This window comes from Oreochromis niloticus, linkage group LG6 (genome assembly GCF_001858045.2).
Source record: "Oreochromis niloticus isolate F11D_XX linkage group LG6, O_niloticus_UMD_NMBU, whole genome shotgun sequence".
Lineage (NCBI taxonomy): Eukaryota > Metazoa > Chordata > Actinopteri > Cichliformes > Cichlidae > Oreochromis > Oreochromis niloticus.
In genome coordinates this window covers 6,780,408-6,804,132 of record NC_031971.2, presented here as the reverse complement: position 1 = coordinate 6,804,132, position 23,725 = coordinate 6,780,408, and the positions used below count along the sequence as shown (strand labels likewise).

Here is a 23,725-nt window from a genome sequence, read left to right as displayed (position 1 = left end):
ATTTTCTGCAGATTCCAGCATATAAAATAAAATAGTTTTTTGTGTTTACATTTACTCTTTCAAATAGATGCAAGTAAAACACAGCAGAAAATAAGTAAAATCAAAGACTCAGCGGTCCTGTTGCTCTATTTTCACCTGTTTAGCAGGAGTGGGGCAGGCGGAGGTTTGCCCTGGTGCAGGTGTGCCGCAGCAGCCATGTCAGTGGAAGGATCCGGGAGCTTCTCTGTGAATTTCACATTCCCGTGGCAGCGTACTCGGTGCTTGCTCGGAAGATTAGGGTCTTTTTTGCTGTAAAAAGAAGTTTTCTTCCCACGCAGTGAGTGAACAGCGGACGCTAATGTTCTTCTCACTTTTTACGGAATCAAACTCAAAGTAAGGTCAGCACTTCCACGCTTTAAACGCTGCACGCCCAAACTCTCTAACGCACTCCATGGCTGTGTCCCAATCCAGCGACCGCACACTTGAAAATGAAAGGAAGGTTAGAGATTGGCCTATAATTAGCTAAGACAGCTGGGTCTAGAGATGCTTTTTAAGTAACAGTTTAACTACAGCCAGCTGGAAGACCTGTGGTACACAGCTGATTATTAGAGATAGGTTGATCATATTTAAGATTGAAGCATTAATTAATGGCAGGACTTCTTTAAGCAGTCAACTCAATCCAAGATCCTGCAGTTTCCTGTCCAACGATGGTGTTGAACGCTGAGCTGTAATCTACAAACAGCACTCTCACATATGTGTCTCTGTTCTCCAGGTGTGAGAGGGCAGTATGTGTCAGGGCTATGGTGTCATCAGTGGACCATGTGTCATATGTTAAAACTAGATCTAGAGTGTGATTAAAGTGGTGGGGGGTTGGTTTACATTTTGAGAGAAGCCCACTGAGTCTAATACATGATTAAATGCTGTGATGAGGCTGTCATTGTTAGCGTCTACATGGATGTTCAAATCACCCACAATAACGTATTTTTCCGGCTACAAGCCGCTGCTTTTTCCCCACACTGTGAACACTGAAGCTTATAGTAACGTGCGGCTAATGCATGTTTTTTTTTTTTCATGTCGCCAAAAACATTTTGCCTGGTAACAGCAGACCAATAAAATTGATAAGTAGTTCACAGAGGACCAATGAAATTGTGGGAGATAAATGAAGAGCACTTTCACAATTAAATGATTGCAAATCAGTAGTTTGTACTCACCCTCATCAACATGGAAAAGACTCGAAGAAAACCATATAATGCAGCTTATAAGTTAAAGGCATCAATCTGGCGGCTCAAGAAGGAAATCGAGCTGCTGCACAGAATCTTGGCACAAATGAATCGATGGTGAGACGGTGGAGACGCCAGCGTGAAGAACTGAGTCAATGCAAAAAGACGACAAAGCTTTCAGAGGTAATCATAGCAGATGGCCTGAGCTTGAAAACTTTCTTGAAGACGCTCAGAGAGACGGCGGCCGCGGTGTTTCCACCGTGCAGGTCAGACTGAAGGTTAAAGCAAATGCCTCCAAAATGAAAATCTAAGATTTTAGAGGTGGGCCATCCTGGTGTTTTAGATTTATGAGCCGCAAAGGCCTGTCCATCAGGGCACGCACAACTTTGTGTCATGTCAGCAGCTCCCTCCCGATTACTTTTTTATTGCATTTCTTTTGGCATCTGTGTGCACACTCTATATTGGCTACTGTTGTTGGTTGTAATACTGTGTACAACATTTTAATACAAGGAGAGGTTTCAACATTTTGTGGTTGTGTCATTATTGGTTAGTCTTCTGAAATTGGCCGTCTTTTTTTATTTTTCTTACATACTGGTTACACGCGCAGAGTGGCAGCGAAAGTAGAGATAAAGAACCACAAGAAGACAGAAATAAAACTCGAGGCAACCGTGGTGCAAAATTAGTCTTTTTATTGCATTTACGGCTCTTTTATGGGACATTAACTGTGGGCCATTAGATGAATATGTGAATACACCACAAGCAATTCTGTTAGAGATGCAATGTGTGTATTATCAGTTCACACATCACAGACACCCATTTTACAGGCTAAACAAACACAATCTCTTAGTGTGCGTGAGTCTCATAGAGGAAGTGTCGATCACAGCATGGTCGAGGTGGAAGAGAAGAAAAAAGGGGGAATGATAGTGAGTGCAGGAAATGAAGCAGTGAGAGGAATATAGATTCTTACACAGTCGGTATTCGAGTTTTGTTATTAAAGGGAACACAGGGATCATCTTATGGGTACATTTTAGATCATCAATTATTAATTCAGAAACACGCCAAAACAGGAAGGCACTAATCTCTACTGACGAGTAGTGATTGGTAGTTTAGCCAAATTGAGTTCTAGCACACACTTAAAACAACCGCTGATGAACAAAATGAAGCACAGTTAAAATGGAAAACACAGGAGAACAGGACAGGATTTTAAAAGGAAGTAAAATAACAGATAAAAGTAGTTGGACCTCATTCTGATTTAAAAGCTAAAGAATAAAAAAATAAAAAATGTAGTCTATGGAATTAACAATTTCTAACACAAGTAACTTCTAGGATAAATTACACTCAAACACACTTATATAACAAGAGACACACTGACACATAGAGACACTTCAGCAGAACCACAAAGAAGGACACAAACACAGACACAGAGACATGTTCTCATACGGGGACGTTACATGTTGGCTTTTCTGTGTAACGAGGTGAAAACTTCCATTTCACAGATAAAGTTTTGTTTCTAAACTTTTCAGGTTCGAGTGATTAAAAGTAGCTGAAAATGCATCCCAGACAAGAGCTCAGGCCTCAGCAGCTTCAAAGTCAAACGTTAAATGACTCGTTCATTTTACAGAGCAGCTTGAAGTGGCTGTAGTGTCACTATCACTTAGTCAATGGCAGCCATGACTTTACAATTTGTTCTTTATGTAGACAAAGAAAAAAGAAAAGAGGTGAAGTGAGACTGATAGTCTGGGTTTTGTCAGCATGAAAACAAAAAGAGGAGCAAACAGTTCACACTGATAAACGTCAGCCATGTTCATCCTGAGAAAATCCACTTAAACACAAATACATTCTGTGAATCTAAGACGACAGATGATTTATAATAATTAGACTAAATTATTGGGTCTTTCACCCAAACATCATTAGTGTCCAGATTTATGGCACTGCAATAAAACGCAGATAAAATGATTAGACTGCAAAACTCTGAACTGCTGAGTGTTAACAGTGCAAAGAAAAACATTGAAGAATGGAGACAGAAGGCTGGAGCTGCAGAGCTGTAAGGACAGACGATGTTTCACACAGCATCATTTTACAGATGGAAGAAAAATACATTCACCTGAAAACAAATCAGTGTCTGAATTATATTTTCTGTCACATTTGGTTACTCAAAGTAGAATTACTCACAGCAGACCAACCTGTCACAGTGAGGAGAACAAATCCACTGACTGCTGTTATTACACTCATAGCTGCTCCTCTCATTGCTCTGTGTGAGCCGTTAAAATGCAAGTAGATAACTGACAGTCCTTTCTGTAAAGCAGAAGTCGACTCATCGAAAAAATGACAAAAAATAAAAAATGACACCCTCTCATCTTCCTCCTTATTTGCATACATGGTTAACCAGATGCAAGTGGATAAAACTTCAAGACAGCAAACCTGCAGTTTTACCAGCAGTGACAGCGTGTCTGATATTCTTTACGTCTTGGTCATCCAGGAGATGCTCTCTGTGGCAGGAAGCCTTTTTCTATCTGTGAACAAATGTTTTTGATGTGATACAAGTGTGTGAGATGGACTCACAACACTTTACAGAATTAGAGCTGAGCTCAAAATGAGGTCAGAGTTAAAAGAGGAGTGTGGTCTGAACCATGAGTGCTGAGAAAAGCACACATGAACTGTGAAAGCTAATTCCTGGTTATCTGCTTTGCATATTCATTATAGTTTAAATGTGTGTGTAGGTGCCCGTATGATCTGACTAAACACAGCGTACATAATAACATTGATAGCATAGTGTAGAGAAGAGAGCTCTCCCCGTCTCTTGATGTTGGCAGAAGAAGCGTGACGAGACAGGTTCAACTTTTTATTGTAGACAAATTAAACAAATGCACATTTGCAGATTAACAAGTTCCACATGAATATTGAAAATGCAAACTGGTTAATACACACAGCAGCTTCAGAAAAGACATCAGAGGGTTGCTCTGTGTGTGTTACATACTACACATATTACACTTGTGGTTGGCAGAGTTGGTTTATTGTGGTGCTTTTCAGGGTTTCTGCAGCGTCTTGCACAACAACAGTTGTTACAGCACAATTCATCAGAAACTCTGTTTTCACTTTGAAATAAAGATCAAGTTTGAATCAAAACATCAGCAAAATGAACAGCTGTGGTACAAGTGTTACACCTGTTACAAGTGGGAACAGGTGTAACACTGACAATCTGATCATTGCATTTATGGACTGAAAACATTCAATAATGATGTGAGTACTGTCACATCAGCTGTTTGTCTTTAAGAGAGAAAAGTCAGAGGAAAGAATGAAACCCATTTCATTTGACTTCACTTGTCTGTCATTTGTCTTTTAGAAGAGACGAGGAAATGGAAACCAAAAGGTTCTGTACATTTCTCTTTGGAGGCATTTTTGAAACTGTTTGAAAGAACAAAAGTGTTTAACGAACCCATTTTCAGATCAGTGGAGCCGAGCAGATAAACACTTTTATGTTCTGTGTCAGAAAAACTGAAATATCCCCACATTGATCTGACATGTGACACAAAACAGAGAGATTAACACTGTCTGTCAACAGAGGCGGCAAAATACTGACACTTTGCACTTATGAACAAGTACAGATACTTGTACTTAAGAAGTATTTCAAAATGCTTGATATTTAAAGTGCTGTGAAGTACTGATTCAACATCTTTATTTAAGTGAAAGTACTGAGGGCTCTGAAATGTACTCACAGTTTCTATCAGATAAGTTTAGTTACACGTTTACAGAACCTTGTTCTATATTAATATAATCATAATATAATATGAGTACATGGGAATACTAACTATTAACTGTTCACTGTCTTTATTATAGACAGTGTACAGCTGGTATTGTATATTTACTGTGAACATGCTAAAATAGTAAAACAACAACAAAGAAAAGAGACAAAAATACAAAATACAAGGAAAACAAAATAATAATTATAAACAACTTCAAAGTTCAAAAAGGAGTAGGAAGAAGCATAATCATATTTAATCCCACCCCCTTTTCAATATTTAATAACACTTTTTCTTCCAGTTTAGGCCCTATCCATCATAACCTCTTCCTTACAATTTGTTACATGTTTGCTTTTATTACCCCAGTAACACATAAAACCATATGCAAATGTACAGCTATATATACTTATTTAAACAAGGGGACTGTTGTTGTGATTTGGTGCTATATTATAGCTATATGATAATAATAAAACAGATTTGAATTCAGTAGTTTATTGAAATTAGCCTTCACATTTTCTTCTGTTAATAACTGTTGAAGAAGTTGTGTCTATTTTTTCTTTCTTTGTGGGGGAAGCAGACACCAGGCCCGACGAATGGGATGTCGTTTAAGTCAACAATAAACCACAACACCAATATAAAGATTTTTCTCTCTACAAACTTTAGATAATCTCTCACATGAATTTTCATTTCAGTCATTAGGCCGGCGGTCATACCACAACCACTAAAAAAAAATGACCCGGTCGCCCGGTAAGTTATAAAATGCAGAGGATCAAAAATTAAAGACTGCCACTTCTGTTTGAAACTCACACTGGAAATAATGTGGAAATATGATTCTAGAGGTTCCTGATAGGTTTCATCACTCTGACCTCTTCACATTTGATAAATATCATCATCATTAATTCCTTCTTACCTTTGCTGTTTTGCTTCCACCACAATAAACTCACACTTCCTGCACAGCTCTCTCTCTCTCAGTGGACTCAGAGAACAGTTTCCCATCTCAAATCTCTGTTTTCTGCATTATTCGCTTGCTAATTATGTACCAGTCTACTGTTGTGTACAGGCCGTTGTTTTTTTTTTCAAAATGACCCTTGACAAGAAAGCCTCATTTGTGCTGTTCAACACCAAAGAAATTTAATCTTTTTAAAATGATGGCACATTGCAAAATGCTCAGCTGTGTCTCTAATAAAACCTGTAACTTTGCTCTGCTTCACATCAGCAGCATCAGGTAATGTTCACCTGCTGAGTCATGGTTTTCTTTGGTTTTTGTTCTACTGCAAAATATTTTAAGGTAAATCTCCTTCATGTTTTTTTTATCCTCAGTTACTTTGACACATCTGCTGTGATGTTTACACATCTGATGAAGTCTCACAAGTGTCAGAACTGATAAATGATCAGAATTATAATATTTCTGACTGACTGAGGCTAAATTTCACAGATTCAATCGAATCGATTGTAGAAATCAGTGATGAGACTCAGCTCTATTTCATACATAACTAAAGTTACCCACTGATGATAACTGATGACAGTGTGCTCAGATTGTTCTTGAATGTGGAGCTTTCAAGTATGTATTCAGCACAAAAAGGTTTTCGTCAGCTTCATTTAACTTGCAGTACTTCCTGTAACTTCTGTCAGTTAGACAGTAATTATGCCAAATAAAGGACAGTAATTTGATTACCCTCATGCTGTATAACAGTTCTGTAACATTCTGTTTGCACTTCCTTCAGTCTGGAAAAATCACACCCATCAGATTCACATTGATGTGATAGTTACATGTTTGCTCACTGGTTTTTCTCATGTCTGCAGGTACCACTGGTACCTAAAAAAGTGGAACCGCCAGCCGCCACCTGGGGAGGCCGACCACCGCCTCCTCAGGTGGACCATCCGGGTATGTGTGGGATGAGGCATGAAGTTATTACACCGTCAGTTTCATTGTCCTGGGCAGCAATGTTTGTTGGAAGTACTTGTGTGTTTTTTTTAATTATATATATATGAAAACCTTCTAAGGTGTCCGAATTGGAGTATTTATTTCTTAACCTGCTGTTTTGTTTGTTTGTTCCGAAAACGGCAAGAAAGAACCTGCCAAAGTAAGTACCTATGCAGTAGTAGCACCCAGATTTTCAGTATAATGGTATTTTGCATTGCATTGCTGTTCTGATGCAGTTTTCTGTCTTCATTTATGTTGGAAGTGATAAGTAGAGCCGTACGGTTTTTTTTCAAAAATCTCTCAGTCAGACCGTGGTATATCATGTTTAGGTGGAAACTAGTGAGCTAACTTCTGTCAGTTAGACAGTAATTATGCCAAATAAAGGACAGTAATTTGAATTGATTACCCTCATGCTGTATAACAGTTCTGTAACATTCTGTTTGCACTTCCTTCAGTCTGGAAAAATCACACCCATCAGATTCACATTGATGTGATAGTTACATGTTTGCTCACTGGTTTTTCTCATGTCTGCAGGTACCAGGAATACCAGGAGATGTGGAGGCGGCAGCTCCCCCGGTGGCAAGATACCACGAGTATAAACAGGGGTGGGACCAACATCCTCCACCGGGGGAGCGGGATGACCGAAAGCTGCGCTGGAGGATCCGGGAGCAATTGGTCAGAAAACAGCAAGAAAAAAAACACCGAAGCTCACCGACAGACACCCTCAGAAAAAAAGACAAGAGGAACAGCTGAAGGTATGTGTGGGATGAGGCATGAAGTTATTACACCGTCAGTTTCGTTGACCTGGGCAGCAATGTTTGTTGGAAGTACTTGTGGTTTTGGTTTTTTTGTTTTTTTTTAATGTATTTTTTTCAGGAGAAACTAGCCCAAGGACTGATCCAAGTAAGTATTTCCCCGGGTTTTTTTTAAATTTATATATATTTATAAAAAAGAAAGCTGACACTTGCAAGACTTTATCAAAGGTGTAAACATTACAGCAGATGTCTTTGTGTCAACTGGGGATAAAACACAAAAACATGAAGGAGATTTTCCTGCCCTGGGTTTTTTTTTTTTTTAAACAAACAACCTTAAAAATATTCTGCAGTAGAACAAAAACTGGAGAAAACCATGAATCAACAAGCGAACGTTACCTGATGCTGCTGAATTGAAGCAGAGCAAAGTACAGCTAAGCAGTATGCAATTTTGCATCATTTTAAAAAGTTTGCTCAGCATTGAACAGTAATAACGTCCGACAGTGCTGTAAACAACGTTAGACTGGTGGGTAATAAGCAAGAGAATAATGCAGAAAACAGATTTTTAGATGGGAAACTCTTCCTCAGAGAGAGAGAGCTCTGCATGAAGTGTGATTTTATCGTGGTGGAAGAAAAACAGCCACAGTAAGAGGGAATAAATGACGATGTTTATGTGAAGCGAAATATTGGGGTCTACTTTATATTCCAGCTCTAAAGTCAATGTCGTCTTCACTCATGAAGATTTTTACTGTCCTGGGGACAGGAGAGAGGAGTCTCATCAGAGGAGCTATAATTTTATAGCTTGCAAAAGTAGAAAAGTAGCACAGGGCTTCAGATTCCCAGCAGTGAGTGAGGAAATAGGAGGAGGCTACAAAGCTCAGAGTAACTTGGGTTAGAGAACCTGGAGCTGGTGGAGTCATAGCTGCCTTTGTTCAACACCATCTTCTCATCTGGCTTGCAGGCCATAACAGCATCCACAGGCGAGGTTAATTCTACAGTGATCATTTCCACTGAGTTCAAGAAGGAGTGAAAGTATTCACTGGGGAACCCGCTCTGCAAGAGAGAAGTCACAGAACAGAAGAAGGGCTTAGAAAGATTGGAAATATACAAGATATTCAACCTGCACTTTAATGGAATCAGTTAAATAGGTGAGCATCAGGTGTTTGGGGTGCTTCACTCATACTTGACTGAATTTGAATTGCTTGGATCATGAAGGTCATAAGTCTGTGACTGGATCAGTGAGTCACTTTGTCTGTCTGGTTACACCTCCCACAGAGTTCACATCTACCTGCAATACTCTGTCTTTTTATGGTACATGTTGTGTTGCTCAACTTTTTGCTTTTAGACTCCTTAAACTCTCTGTAGCTTCCTGCTACTTTACAGAGGTTTTTTTTCAAATGAATATTTTTAGACATGAACATTAGAGCTTGATGCAGTCTACCTCTGTGGTTATACGGTGAGCCTTGTTCCCAGCAGGCAACAGGTTAACAGAAAATATTGTGAAGTGACTGTTGTTGTTAAATGGTGCTGCATTAATAAAACTGTACTGAACTGAAATAAAATCGTTGTATAATAAACTTCCCCATGAACTTCTCCAGCATCTGATTTTAACACTGTGATGAAGCACTCTACTCTTAACCCTAACCCAGCGCTCCAGCCCCTACCGGTCCATGAGTCACTTGAATTTTACAGTGTTTATTTATCAGAAAAAACAAGTTAAATTAAATAGCTGTCCAGTACCTGTGCAACAGATGGTAGTGATGGTTCAACAGAAACATCCTATACAACAAGCACCTGGTACTCCACTAATTCTTCCCTAAGGCTATCCAGGTCCAACCGCAGCTGCGGCAGACTTTTCCCTAGCTCAATAACTGCAAATGAAAATGAGCAAATTAAGCACAAGTGAGCTGGAGACATAATTGCTTTCTCTATTATTATACTCTGTAACTTCTGAAGTTGATTATTAAACAACTTCCACCATCAATTAAAAAAAAAAGAGGATGTACCTGAGTTTGGAGAAAATTGATGCCGTGACTCTGGATCCAACACGGTCAGGCTTTGGAGGATGATGTTGTCGAGGGGGAATGCGGTCATCATCTTTGCGGCCACAGCTACAAAGAAGTCTCTCACTGCCCTGTGACACATGATCAGATCAATGATTACAGGCATTGTATGATGGATTATCAGCCAGTTAGCTCTTAGGAGGTAAGCTTATTTGGACAACACAATAATTTTAATGCTTACTGGATCATCATTGGGACAGAAGAGGAAAGTTCATCCATGTTGTCCCCCCAGAGGCTTTGTGCAGCTACTCCAAGAAACAGTTCTTTGTCTGGCAACTGTAGGCTGGCATCCATGAACTTCATGTCCTTCAGTGGGACGTCAGCAATAAGGCTGGCAGGGAAAAATCTTCCCATGAATCTTCTCACCAGGCTGGTCATCTCCTTGTGTAGCCAATGGACCATCACTCCTTCAGCCTAGAAACACATGAAGGATTATCAGTTATGAAAAATTATGAGAACAGCATTATTTATTATCACAATTATTAAAGTTTATCTTTTGCTGGGCTGGCTGACCTGAAATAACCTTGAACTCTGCCAGTGGCTTCAGAACCTGGAAGAGGAAGAAGAACTTTGTCTTCTTGCTGGTTAAATGCTCTGCCAGCATCTTCACCTTGTCAGGCTTCTCCACATCCTCATACTGGCCTGCTGTGCATCCCACTGGTTGAGCACCCGGTTTATGCCAAAACAAGTCAGCAAGCTGGGCCACCTGGTTGCACAGTATTGGAGTATCTTCAGTCTCTGAGTCTGAACTGCACAAACTCTTTGAAGATTTCAGCATGTTTGGCACTAAAGTTGAGAACGGTCAAATAAAATAAATAAATAAAATACAATCAGGAAAGAAATTGTTAAATAATGAAAAGCCAGGAAGCTAAAAATGATATCCAATAACAGTCCAATTGTGGAACAGAGGCTCTTTTTTAACTTATGTGCAAGTGTAACATGTAGCATATCAATATGCTTACCTGACGTCAAAGAGCATAAATGCTGCTGAGGATGTGATCAACAGGCTGGCCTAGAGCCCTAATGCCACATCCTGTGGCCAGCTGGACCTCGTCACCCCCTTCTGAGTTTTCGGAGAGAAAACCCTGGCCAATATCACAAACTCCTTTAAATAAAATCATATTTATTTAGAGAGCAATTTTCACTGACGACAGCCACAAATTACTTTATAAGAGAAGTATAAATACAAAATACATACTTTATCTGAGTTTCTGTTTGTGCTTTCATCACACATCAGACCAATGGGTTGGTTTAGGCACAGTCCAATTCTGGGCAATGGCACCTATCAAAGTGCACAGAAATGAAAACGCCGTTTTTCTACTAACTGTACTGCACTTGCTGCTTACTTGAAATAATAATAACAATAACAACACTAATTAGAATATTTAACTACTTAATCTTAAATACGGGAGGACTCTGTATTAAAAGGGATAGATGGCAACCCTAACTCTTAGAAAACAATATTTTATATACACTCACCTTTCACTATTTGAGCCTTTGTTCTGCCATTTGCCTACTGGCGAGCGATCTCCCAATCCGGGAACATATCCTTCAGGGACATGTAGCTTGTAGCTAACAGCATAGCCATCTTTGTCTCGGCATAAACACCATCCTTGGGTCTACCTTCAGCAACATGCCCCAAAATACTGGGTCGTGATCCGTGTTGCAAGCATATTTCCTTCTCTTGCTGGTCGTTGCCATTTCTCTTCTGCTTCGTCTTCCTTTGTTCTGATTCCCGCGCTTGACTTCGAGGTGTCACCGTTATTATTGTCCGCCCGCCAACGGAAGCTCAGTTAAGGATGGTTTAGCACTTTTGTTGTCCGGGTGAAATTAGGAGAAATTCTGGAGAATGGTGGCTTTCAGGAAGGGCACCGAAATTCGGGATTCTCTCGGAAAAATCGGGAGGGTTGGCATGTATGATGGCACCTATCAAAGTGCACAGAAATGAAAAAACACAGTTTTTCTACTAACTGCACTGCACTTGCTGCTTACTTGAAATAATAATAATATTAAGAACATCAATTAGAATATTTAACGATTTAATCTTAAAATACGGAAAGACTCTGTATTATAAGGTATGGATGGCAAGCCTAACTCTTAGAAAATAATATTTTATATTAACTCACCGTGCAGTATTCCAGTGCCATTGTTCTGCCATTTGCGTACTGGCGAGCGATCTCCGAATCCGGGAACATATCCTTCATGGACGTGTTGAAAACATCCGCAAACGTGAATGGGATGTTGCTTGTAGCTAACAGCATAGCCATCTTTTTCTCGGCATAAATACAACCCTTGGGTCCCTCTTTGGCAACATGACCCAAAATACTGGGCGTGATCGGTGCTGCACGCATATTTCCTTCTCTTGCTGGTCGTTGCCATTTCTCTTCTGCTTCGTCTTCCTTTGTTCTGATTCCCGCGCTTGACTTCAAGGTGTCACCGTTATTATTGTCCGCCCAGCAACGGAAGCCCAGTTAAGGATGGTTTAGCATTTTTTTTGTTTTGTTTTTTAAAGTCTTTGCACAAATTTACAAACTCTCAATGGGAGATACCATTGGTGCAATTACATCTGAACAAAAAACATAGGAAAAAACAAAACAAAACAACAAAACAAAAATAAACATTTACAATATAAATGGGCCATATTCTTATGACATTTTCTTTTCTGGCAACACTAACATACGTGAGGCTTACCTGGTACAAAAAAAATGAAACACATTCATTAATAGTGTTTCATTATTATTCATTATTAGTTTCAGGAATCTGATTTAACTGTAAAGAGGGTAGCTTTATTTGTTCTTTAGAGTAACATAAATGATTTTGTATCAAGCTCAACAGAAGTAAAGGGATCACATTACAAACTTTGTTATATACTCTAAGGGAACACTGAATGTTAAACTTGGCATTGAAAACACATATTTTGAGAAACTGCCCCTTCTCCTCAAGTAAATCTGTTATAAAGATGTTTTTTTTTCATGCCAATCTTTAATGAATGACTTCCTAGTAATTGTAATGGTCCTGTTATTCCACAAGGTGGCGCCATGGGGCGTGAGGTCATGGGCAAAAACCATCTTCCAATAAGATGAGACTTGTTTATGATATTCTGACAGTTTGACAGGCAACTTCCATATATCAAAATCACATTTCAGGAGAAAATCCAACCCTCCCACCTTTTTGAAAACATTTTTGGGGATATGGAGTCAGGTTTTGAGAGGAAGGCTTTTATCCAATTTATTTTAAATACTCCAGCCATTGATTGAAGTGATTGATTGGAGTTCATCTTTTTAATACTTTGCGGGGTAATGTATCATGAATAACCTGGATAAACCATCTTTGAGACACCCTCTGATTTTGATAATAAATTGCGTCCAAAAATTGTAATATCTCTCATTAACCAATGATTTAGTGTTTTGGACATACCATCAGTTTTATCTTTTAGCTTTTTTTGACTTTTGATATCTTTTTTAAATAGATGCCTAAATATTTAACTTCACTTTTCACGGGAATTGTCCTCATGCATTTTTCCAACAATCATAAAGTGAACATTTCTTTAGATTCAGGTACAAGTCTGAAGCTTTAGAAAAAACTGAAATTCCACTCAAGGCTTTATCAAGCATTGATTAATCCTTCAAAAATATTACTGTGTCATCAGCGAACTGACGTCTTTTCAGTTCAGTATCAAATATATTTATTCCTTCAAGGTCTATGAATGCCTATCACCGTTTCACATGTATTCTCATTTTCTTTCTCTGTCAGGCCTGAGGTCCCATTTTCTGTGGTACCGTGCACTCTCCAGACAGCTCTCCTTCAGTTCTTTGTTTTCCTTCATCAGCGACTCCATCTTTGTCCTTAGCTTGTCAATTTCCTCTTTGTTTTCTTTGGTTGCCTTTGTGTTTGCTTCAATGCTTCATTCGAAGGGTCTTGTTAAGTGAATCAAATCTTTCCTCACATCTTTTTGTGAAGGCTAGCAAGACTTCATATATATTCTCATTGCCCACCTGCTTCCCGGTAGTTTTTGCTTCTCAGTTTTTTGGGATTGGGACTTGGTAACGGAGTGTGGTCGCCCATCTCTTCTATATCTTCATCCTCACATGCTTCTTCCATTGCAGCGAGGTTGTAGTCGTTGTTGGAAAGGCTGTTAGCTTAGGACAAATGGAGGAAAATGGAGGACTTTGTGTTGGAGGCAACTGTGAGTTCACGCACTGAAAATCTATTTGTGGCCTAAGATGTTTAATCTGTCCAAAAAAGTTGAAAAGCAATTTCTCAGTCTTTGTTTTCTGTTTGTGAAATGTTGTGCTCATGTGCAAGACCCAGCAGAAACACTGAAAAGCACCACAATAAACCAACTCTGCCAACCACACAGTTGTTTCAGGTCACCATGAACAGCTCACATTGTAAATCACAAAGAGCCAGTATATTATACTGTAGATTACACTCACTGTGACAGGATGGCTTGAAGGAAGTAATTACACTCTGCTTCATTTGGTTACAGCTCAGATTAAGGGACAACACATGGACAGATGGAAAAAATGTCTGAAAATATTTACTGTTAGAAAACATTTATTACAGAAGTTTCTGTTTGGCAAACTTCAAAGGGGGCTTAACAAAAGCTTGATTTTGTTACACGACAGATAACTAACTATTTGGGAGGGTGCAATGGCTGCCCCTAAGCTTTCAGTAGAATATTAGCTCTGATTTCTAATTAAACTACAAACTGAGATAGAGCATATATGATTTTATCTCGGGGGCTTGACAGTGATTTGATTTATTCACACACTCACAGTGTATTCAATTTCAAAGATCATGGAGCATTTCTTTAGGGCTGGTCTGGAGATGTCAACAGACTTTAGGTGACAGGAAGTGCTGCAAGAACTGAGAAACACAGTATTAATCTCTTTTTGGTGCACATGATGACAGATGTGATTCATGTATTGTGAGTATTATGTGTTGAGGATTTCTCTTTGTGACTGAGATCCTTACTGGTGGCAAGATTTATATTGAGCATGCATCATGCATGTAGTGTCATCAGATACATATGTGCTGTTCCACAAACATGTGATTTTTTTTTATTGTAGTCAGTGTTTTATTTCTCCAAACAGTCACACAGAAAAAAGCCAGTTGGCTACAGATAAACGTAGAATAAACCGAGGACGGAACAACAGAAACAGAAGTGTTTCACATCCTGCCTCAGTTTGTCAAACTAAAAGCAGTGATGATGTAATCCACACTCCTACTGTGTATACTAAGTACCACTTAAACTTACTGTGTTTTAATTTACGTTCTTACCATTCATCCATTTTCTTCTACTTGTACAATTTAGCATTGCAGTGGTGAAAGCTAGAGTCTATCTCAGCTTGCACAGGTCGAGGGGTAAGGTGCACCCTGAACGAGTCACCAATCTAGCAGAGGGCTCATTCAGGTATGGTTATCATCAGTGGAAATGATAATAATCACTCCTCCATCCCTATTAACCTGTGGGAGTCAGGGCAGAGGAGCACAGAGAGTGAGAGGGGAGAGACCTCTGCTGGAGAGGTGAGTCAAGGATTTCACAGGATGGAGTCATTTGTGATGCAGACAGTCTGATTAGAATTTAATGGAACTCAATATGGATATGAAATATGAAACATTTCAGTCATGGTACAACTTGAGCTCTTATTTAGGAGAGTCAAGATTAGAAAGTGGAGAGAGCAAAGAGATATATATAAGTCAAATTAGCCTGACTCACATATTTTTGAGGGATCTATTTTAATATGACTTCAATTCAAGTCATTTAGTGATATTTTTCAGGGCTTTAAATTGCAACCACTTTAGTCACATGTGCCCAAAATGTAATCTGTGTAACTTCAAAATATTTGGAGCAACAAATTACTGTGGTGTGTGAGCAAAAGTCATGACATTAGCCTCTATGTTGTATCAGTTATCAATTCAGTATGTTTGAATGTATGTTGAAGGGTCAGGCAGAAGGAGAGGCTGAGGGAGAAAAAGGTCAGCAGGCAAGTTTAAGTCATAGAGAGCAAGGAGAGACAGAAGAGCTGCAGCAAATGGATCAAGAGGCAGAGGAAGATCAAGTTATTAGAGAGAGAGGAGAGTAAACAGGCCGAGAGAGGGAAAATGATGAAGCAGCTGCAGCAACTCATTCTACTACAGGGTTTGATTGGTGACAAAGACACAGGGCCCAGACAGCTGAAGCTGAAGAGCTATCCAGATGACTGTTTTGGTACACAGAAGCGAGCATTTCACCGCAGCTGGTTTGAAAAGCACAACTGGTTAGAATATTCAGTCAGTCAGTGGCTGTGTCCCAATTCAGGGTATGCACGCTTGAAGTACGCATTTCAAGTGCGAGTACGTCACCGCCACGCAACGACGGCTGTCCCAATTCAAAGTGTACTTCAAATGCATACTCCAAATGCGCCGTCGATTTCCTCAAATATCAAGCGTGGTCCGCTGCACGCTTCGTGGTCCCATATATCCCACAATCCATAGCGCGGCGGTGGGTGTGGATAATTTTGCCGCAAAATACGGCAGAAGTGAGCGGCCGAAGAGTGAACTGTCAAAAGTAAGTACTGAATATTATGTCACTTATTTATGTGCGAATGTTTAAGAACATTAAAACATTACTGTTGGCCACATGTCGGCAAAGTTATGTGACATTAGTGATGTTTGCACTTTCAGCGTCAGCTTGGTTTTAAAGCCTCTACTTCTAAATATATATATAGTTGACCTTAATCTTACAGAGAATGTGATGATTTTATGGATAATTAAAGTCAGTCATATATCCACAAACACAACAAGCTGAAAGTCAGTGATGCTGCTCGGTTTGCAGTCCTGAATATGACGGCACAAGCAGGATTCACTGCACTGTTAATGTTAGCTATGTTATATTGCTGCCTCTGTTCGGTGGTGTCGAGCCAAACGGACTTTAACGTGTGTTTGAACGAGCTGACGGTTCACTCGTTAAGCTGAAAGAAAGATGCTTTAATCACAGGAGTCACACATGTGTCCACTGGACCATCTGGGAACTCTTCTTGTTTAGCACTCGTAATAACACAAACACTAAATCCTCCTTCTCTTGTGCTGTTTTGTAGCAGTGTATACACCTGAGACTGTCACCTGTCTGTCTGTCCTGCACTCTCTCTCTTTTTCTTTCTCTCTGATTGTGTAATAAAAGTATGAACATGTATTTATAAGTTACACTTGTGTTTGAATCCTGCAGCTTATCACACATTTGATTTCCATGTGTGACAACTGCAAGTGTCCAGAGTGAGGACAGACTGATGGACCCACTGCTGCACATCATCTGTGAGGCTTTGCACCCCTGATGATCCACCAGGACAAACTCAGCAGTGTGTGAGGAAGAGGAGGAGGAAGAGCCAGCAGCAGCTGACAGATGGAGAGAATAGACAGACTGTTCCCTGTTTGTGAAGGACTGCTAGGAAAGTTTAACATAACTAATTGTCTGTCCTGAATCAATCTTATTAGGTAATGTTCAAATAATTTTATCATTCCAGTGTTTTCAGTGTGGGAGAAAGTACTCAGGGCCTTCAAGTTACACACTATGAAAGGCAGCAACAAGTTTAATATTCAGAAACCTAAAGTATGTATCAGCAGCAGAATGGAGCTAAAAATAAATGTTTGTTTCAGTTCTATGAAGCTTTGAGTATTTTGGATTAGTAGCACTGCTGTGTTTGTTGCACCATATTGCTGTAATTGTTTATATGCTTTATATATTCTGAGGTAAGTTGATCTATAGTGTTACATCATATTCTATAAGGATGTTATGTGTTTGTATACTTTCTGCCCAGTTTGACCCATTTAGCAGAAGTCAGCCTGTTTAAGGCTCTGATATCTATTCTGTATGACTTAAAGCAGTTATGACATGGTCTGATTTTCTCACCCAATAAAGGAATATTTCATATATCAGTCTACTCTTCATTCTATCAGAAACAGTTATCACAGCTCGTACATTTTCTTTTTACACATATATGTAAGCATTGAGCCAAATATAGTAATGCCAACATATTAAAATAACAATGTTTGTCTCTTATATATAATACATCTGTATATACACTGTCAGAGATACTTGTCTTTGAGTGAAGATTTAAGGTGATAGGAAATATAAATAACTGCTACTTGCATCTTTGACCCAGAGTTCAAGCTCATATATATATATACACAGGGAGTGCAGAATTATTAGGCAAGTTGTATTTTTGAGGAATAATTTTATTATTGAACAACAACCATGTTCTCAATGAACCCAAAAAACTCATTAATATCAAAGCTGAATGTTTTTGGAAGTAGTTTTTAGTTTGTTTTTAGTTTTAGCTATTTTAGGGGGATATCTGTGTGTGCAGGTGACTATTACTGTGCATAATTATTAGGCAACTTAACAAAAAACAAATATATACCCATTTCAATTATTTATTTTTACCAGTGAAACCAATATAACATCTCCACATTCACAAATATACATTTCTGACATTCAAAAACAAAACAAAAACAAATCAGCGACCAATATAGCCACCTTTCTTTACAAGGACACTCAAAAGCCTGCCATCCATGGATTCTGTCAGTGTTTTGATCTGTTCACCATCAACACTGCGTGCAGCAGCAACCACAGCCTCCCAGACACTGTTCAGAGAGGTGTACTGTTTTCCCTCCTTGTAAATCTCACATTTGATGATGGACCACAGGTTCTCAATGGGGTTCAGATCAGGTGAACAAGGAGGCCATGTCATTAGTTTTTCTTCTTTTATACCCTTTCTTGCCAGCCACGCTGTGGAGTACTTGGACGCGTGTGATGGAGCATTGTCCTGCATGAAAATCATGTTTTTCTTGAAGGATGCAGACTTCTTCCTGTACCACTGCTTGAAGAAGGTGTCTTCCAGAAACTGGCAGTAGGACTGGGAGTTGAGCTTGACTCCATCCTTAACCCGAAAAGGCCCCACAAGCTCATCTTTGATGATACCAGCCCAAACCAGTACTCCACCTCCACCTTGCTGGCGTCTGAGTCGGACTGGAGCTCTCTGCCCTTTACCAATCCAGCCACGGGCCCATCCATCTGGCCCATCAAGACTCACTCTCATTTCATCAGTCCATAAAACCTTAGAAAAATCAGTCTTGAGATATTTCTTGGCCCAGTCTTGACGTTTCAGCTTGTGTGTCTTGTTCAGTGGTGGTCGTCTTTCAGCCTTTCTTACCTTGGCCATGTCTCTGAGTATTGCACACCTTGTGCTTTTGGGCACTCCAGTGATGTTGCAGCTCTGAAATATGGCCAAACTGGTGGCAAGTGGCATCTTGGCAGCTGCACGCTTGACTTTTCTCAGTTCATGGGCAGTTATTTTGCGCCTTGGTTTTTCCACACGCTTCTTGCGATGCGACCCTGTTGACTATTTTGAATGAACCGCTTGATTGTTCGATGATCACGCTTCAGAAGCTTTGCAATTTTAAGACTGCTGCATCCCTCTGCAAGATATCTCACTATTTTTGACTTTTCTGAGCCTGTCAAGTCCTTCTTTTGACCCATTTTGCCAAAGGAAAGGAAGTTGCCTAATAATTATGCACACCTGATATAGGGTGTTGATGTCATTAGACCACACCCCTTCTCATTACAGAGATGCACATCACCTAATATGCTTAATTGGTAGTAGGCTTTCAAGCCTATACAGCTTGGAGTAAGACAACATGCATGAAGAGGATGATGTGGACAAAATACTCATTTGCCTAATAATTCTGCACTCCCTGTACAGATGTGTGAAAGTTTTACCTAAGGACAGTCGCAAAGTATTTATACTTTGTTATTTCCCACTTCTGGATGTGCACAAACCCAACACAGCCAGAGCTCGTCCACATAGCAACAGATGTTTTTCATACACATAAAAGAAACATTTAAGGTGATCAAGCAGCTTTCAGATGTTGCCGAAAATAGAAGCTAGATAAAATATCTCCTCTTCCAGCGATCAGCCCCCACAACAGTCATCTGTAAGGTGGAGTCATGACTTCCTTTACTGGTGAACAAATGAGTAAGTGAAATGAAAACTGTACTTTCCCTGACAGTCAGCTGTAAGGTGGCATTATGACGTCCTCCGTTGTTCTGGGCCTCACAGTAAAAACGCCCAGTGAGTTCAGGTCTGATGTTGGTGATGATGAAATTCTGTGCTCAGGTTTTAGAGTTATCATTCTTCTTGGTTGGGTTTTTACAATATGCCATATTTTAAATGTACAAGACTTTATAGAAACCCACAGTGGGTAGTGGAGCCTCAGTTCCATTACCCACCAAAGCAAATACTGTTCATTTTTCTTCAAATCTTCTTGACAGGCAAGCCATTTATTCCTTAAACAGCATGGCATGGTCCTCAAGTCCTCCTGGTACGACTCAGTTTTCTCTCTCCTCCTGTCTGCATGAGTGTTTGTGATTCAGCACACCTCTGCTTACAGGTGTGGGATTCCTCTGCGTGTCCCACCCCTCGTTCCTGTGCACCTGGAGCTGATGAGCACACTCATGGGTCATCATCCTGCTGCTTCTACTTAAAATGGAAAACCATTAGTCAGCACCCGATTGTTGGGCTCACACTGTTAGTGTAGCCGACTCCTTGTTTCTCTACATATGACCTGCTTTTGCTTTGTGACTGCAGGTTTCCTGTTTCCTTCTGTGCAGGATAACTTGAGGCGTTTCTGGGAGAGGTTTGTGAGAGAGGATCTGTTGAGGGTAAGTCCTCCACATTGTACTTTTCAGCAAATTATTGTTCTCATTGATGTTGTTGATACTCTACAGTAATAGTGTGGGACCTAAAACTGTTGTTTCAAATATATACAGTATCTCTATGCAAAGAAATTCATGCAGCAAACTCATTTCTTTTATCTATCTCAGAGCCAATCATCAATAAAATTTCCTCTTTTTAAAACAGCAGCACTTTGAATCAACAAGAAGCCCAGAGTTACATGAAGTTAACATGCAGGATCACATGTTCAGGTTCCACATGTTAGTAAATTAAGTTAATATGTGTATCGTTGATCACACGTATAATATCAGGTGAGTTTTTTTATTTTCTTTTGAATATTTTCTTATCATTTCTGGATGTTTCTGCTTTATGTCATGATGTCACTGACTCTCTGGTCATTTCACTCTCATCCACCTTGTCCTGCTTTCCCACCAATCAGAGTACTCCATCCTCTTTTCTTTCCTGCTTACCTGTTCGCACTCACCTCATTAGTTCCTCTGTATATACACCACATTCAGTCTTTGCCTGTTTATGAATTTGCATTAACTGTGTCTCTGTTATCTGTTCTGACAGGTTTTCTTGTTTGTGCCTTTTAACAAGTGTATTTATTTCTGCCTTGTTTGTACTTTGTTTGAGGAAATTTTAGTGCTCGTCAACTTCCCGTTTGTTTATCACACATTTAAGTTTGTTTAGAAGTGTGAAATTTTGGGCCACTCATTTTGGTCGTTCTTACTGGCGCACACATGGAGGACAGCATAGAGAAATATTTGCAAATTTGGTATTTACACTCTTTTGTAGTTAGTGTCCAACATTAAAAGTAAATTCATATTAGACTTTTTGACTTTGTTCAGTCTTCAGTGTCACACAAAAAGCAGTTGTTCAGTTATTGTGAAGGAGTTAAAAAAACACTGAAACTGTCTCAGTCTTTATTACCAGAAAGTACAAACTGAAAAATAAACACAAAAAATAAAAAGCTCAAATTAAAAATTTGTCCAACTGTTTAAAACATCCTGTGAATTCAATACCAGGCTTTAAATCCACCAGCCAGCTGGAGCCTTTCTGTGTAGAGTTTACATGTTCTCTCCACATTTATCTGGTACCTGGAGTATCCTCAGACAGTCCAAAGGAAATTAGGCTGCTGTAAAGGTCCCGGGTCTTTTGTCCAGTGTTTTGTGTTTTTCTTTTGGCCTTACAAGTTCTGTTTTTGTTAAATATCCTCAGTTTGTTTCTGAAGTTGCTCATGGTTTAGGTTTGCACTGTTGTTTCTTTCTGCTTAGTTTGTTGTTAGTTTAGTCCACTTTGAGTTTTGTCTTGATTCTGTCTCCTTTTGTAATTATAGTTCCTTCACTGAGTTTGTTTTTCCTGCCCTCTTGTGTTCTTTGGTGTATATTAGAAATATCCTGTCTCAGAGTGACGCTGGAAAACTAGTTCATGCATGTGTTACTTCTAGGCTGGACTACTGTAATTCATTATTATCAGGATGGCCTAAAACTCGCTGAAAAGCCTTCAGCTGATCCAAAATGCTGCAGCAAGAGTCCTGACAGGGACTAGAAAGAGAGAGCAGATTTCTCCCGTTTTGGCTTCCCTTCATTGGCTTCCTGTTAAATCCAGAACTGAATTCAAAATCCTGCTCCTCACATACAAGGTCTTAAATAATCAGGCCCCATCTTATCTTAATGACCTTATAGTACAATATCACCCCACTAGAGCACTTCGCTCTCGCACTGCAGGCTTACTTGTTGTTCCTAGAGTATTTAAAAGTAGAATGGGAGGGAGAGCTTTCAGTTTCCCCCCCCCAGCTTTCCCCCCAATCAGTCAGAGCCCTCAACTCACTACCACCACAGGACTGATGAACATAAACACTTTTACAAACACTCTTACAATACTCACCAAAAGACTCAATAACAACGCAAACTTCCACAAATGCACTACAAACTGGACCTTGGAACAATCTGCTTATTTACACACCTCAGTCACATGGTTACTGAACACATCTACATTCTGCTATATTTGCACATTTTACATCTTGCACATGTCTTGGTTTTGTGTTGTCTACAATATCCTGACCATAACTTGAACCTGGTATTCAATACCAGCTGCACAACATCTCACTTTGCTGTAATTGCACATCATCACTTTGTATTATCTCTTGTCCTGTCTTTAGTAGAACCTTTTTATCTTTTTAATCTTATTTAGATTCAGTGAGTTATTATTTATTTTGTAATTTCTAGTTTTATATCTCTTGGAGATATGTTTTTTATATTCATATAAATCCACTATGGGGGGCTTGGGGTGAAGCGGCATTTCGATATGTTGTATACTGTGTATATTGTTGTATTGACAATAAAGACCTTGAATATTGAATCTTTTCAGGCCCCTCCTCTGTGGAACCAGCTTCCAGTTTGGATTCGGGAGACAGACACTATCTCTACTTTTAAGATTAGGCTTAAAACTTTCCTTTTTGCTAAAGCATATAGTTAGGGCTGGACCAGGTGACCCTGAATCCTCCCTTAGTTATGCTGCAATAGGTATATGTTGCTGGGGGATTCCCATGATGCACTGAGTATTTCTTCTTCAGTCACCTTTCTCACTCACTATGTGTTTACACACCTCTCTGCATTGAATCATTACTTATCAGTAAGTAAGTAAAATTTATTTATATAGCACTTTTTGAGTATTACAAAGTGCTTCGCATGAGAATATAAATGCATATGAAATAAAACAACATATTACACATGAACATTACCCAAATGCCTGTCTAAACAGATGTGTTTTAAGCTGTTTTTAACCTCCTAGGACCTGGCATCCACATATGTGGACATCACATTTTTGGTTGTCTAGACTAAAACACAAAATTTTGCTCTACAAGGGCCTGATATCCACTTACGAGGACATTATACTGCCACTGTTCTATCAACATTAAAACAAATGTCCTCATATGTGGATCTCATTTTTCTCAGAAACAAAAATCAGGTAAAAAAAAAAAAATCTGCTAATTCTGTAATTAATTAATTCTGTAATTATAATGTAATTGTTTTTACATTCATCAGGTCCTAATCAGCCCAAAGAGCAAAGAAAAATTTAAAAAGCATGCCAGGAAAGAGTTCGGGTCTTAGGAGGTTAAAAGAAGCCACAGAGGTGATGGTGGGTAGTGAGGGAGCTAAACTGTTCCACAATATTGGAGCTAGAGTTTGAAAAGCGCAATCCCCCTTTGTTTTCAAACAGGTCTGTGGAATAGTAAGAAGACCACTATCAGTGGATCTGGCAGATGGCTGGTGCTCCCTCAGCCTGGTTCTACTGGAGGGTTCTTCCTTTTAAAAGGGAGTTTTTCC

General features: G+C 39.4%; 1 protein-coding gene and 1 long non-coding RNA gene across 6 annotated transcripts in view; both read right to left on the bottom strand.

The window, feature by feature from the left end:
- LOC100708464 (basement membrane-specific heparan sulfate proteoglycan core protein) overlaps positions 1 to 23,725 on the bottom strand; it is a 286,964-nt gene that overhangs the window by 34,081 nt on the left and 229,158 nt on the right. The window lies entirely within an intron of this gene.
- LOC109202600 (uncharacterized) lies at positions 7,230 to 12,124 on the bottom strand. 5 transcript variants are annotated; one of them, XR_003220439.1, is made up of 9 exons: positions 11,805 to 12,124; positions 11,158 to 11,604; positions 10,877 to 10,960; positions 10,641 to 10,783; positions 10,192 to 10,464; positions 9,860 to 10,092; positions 9,622 to 9,749; positions 9,356 to 9,486; positions 7,230 to 8,668 (listed from the first exon to the last, which is right to left on the bottom strand). It is a non-coding gene; the product is annotated as an uncharacterized LOC109202600 (long non-coding RNA). The 5 variants fall into 5 exon arrangements; XR_003220441.1 differs by lacking the exon at positions 9,356 to 9,486 and having other exon boundaries at positions 10,192 to 10,384; positions 11,805 to 12,123; XR_003220440.1 differs by lacking the exon at positions 9,356 to 9,486 and having other exon boundaries at positions 10,641 to 10,763; positions 11,805 to 12,123.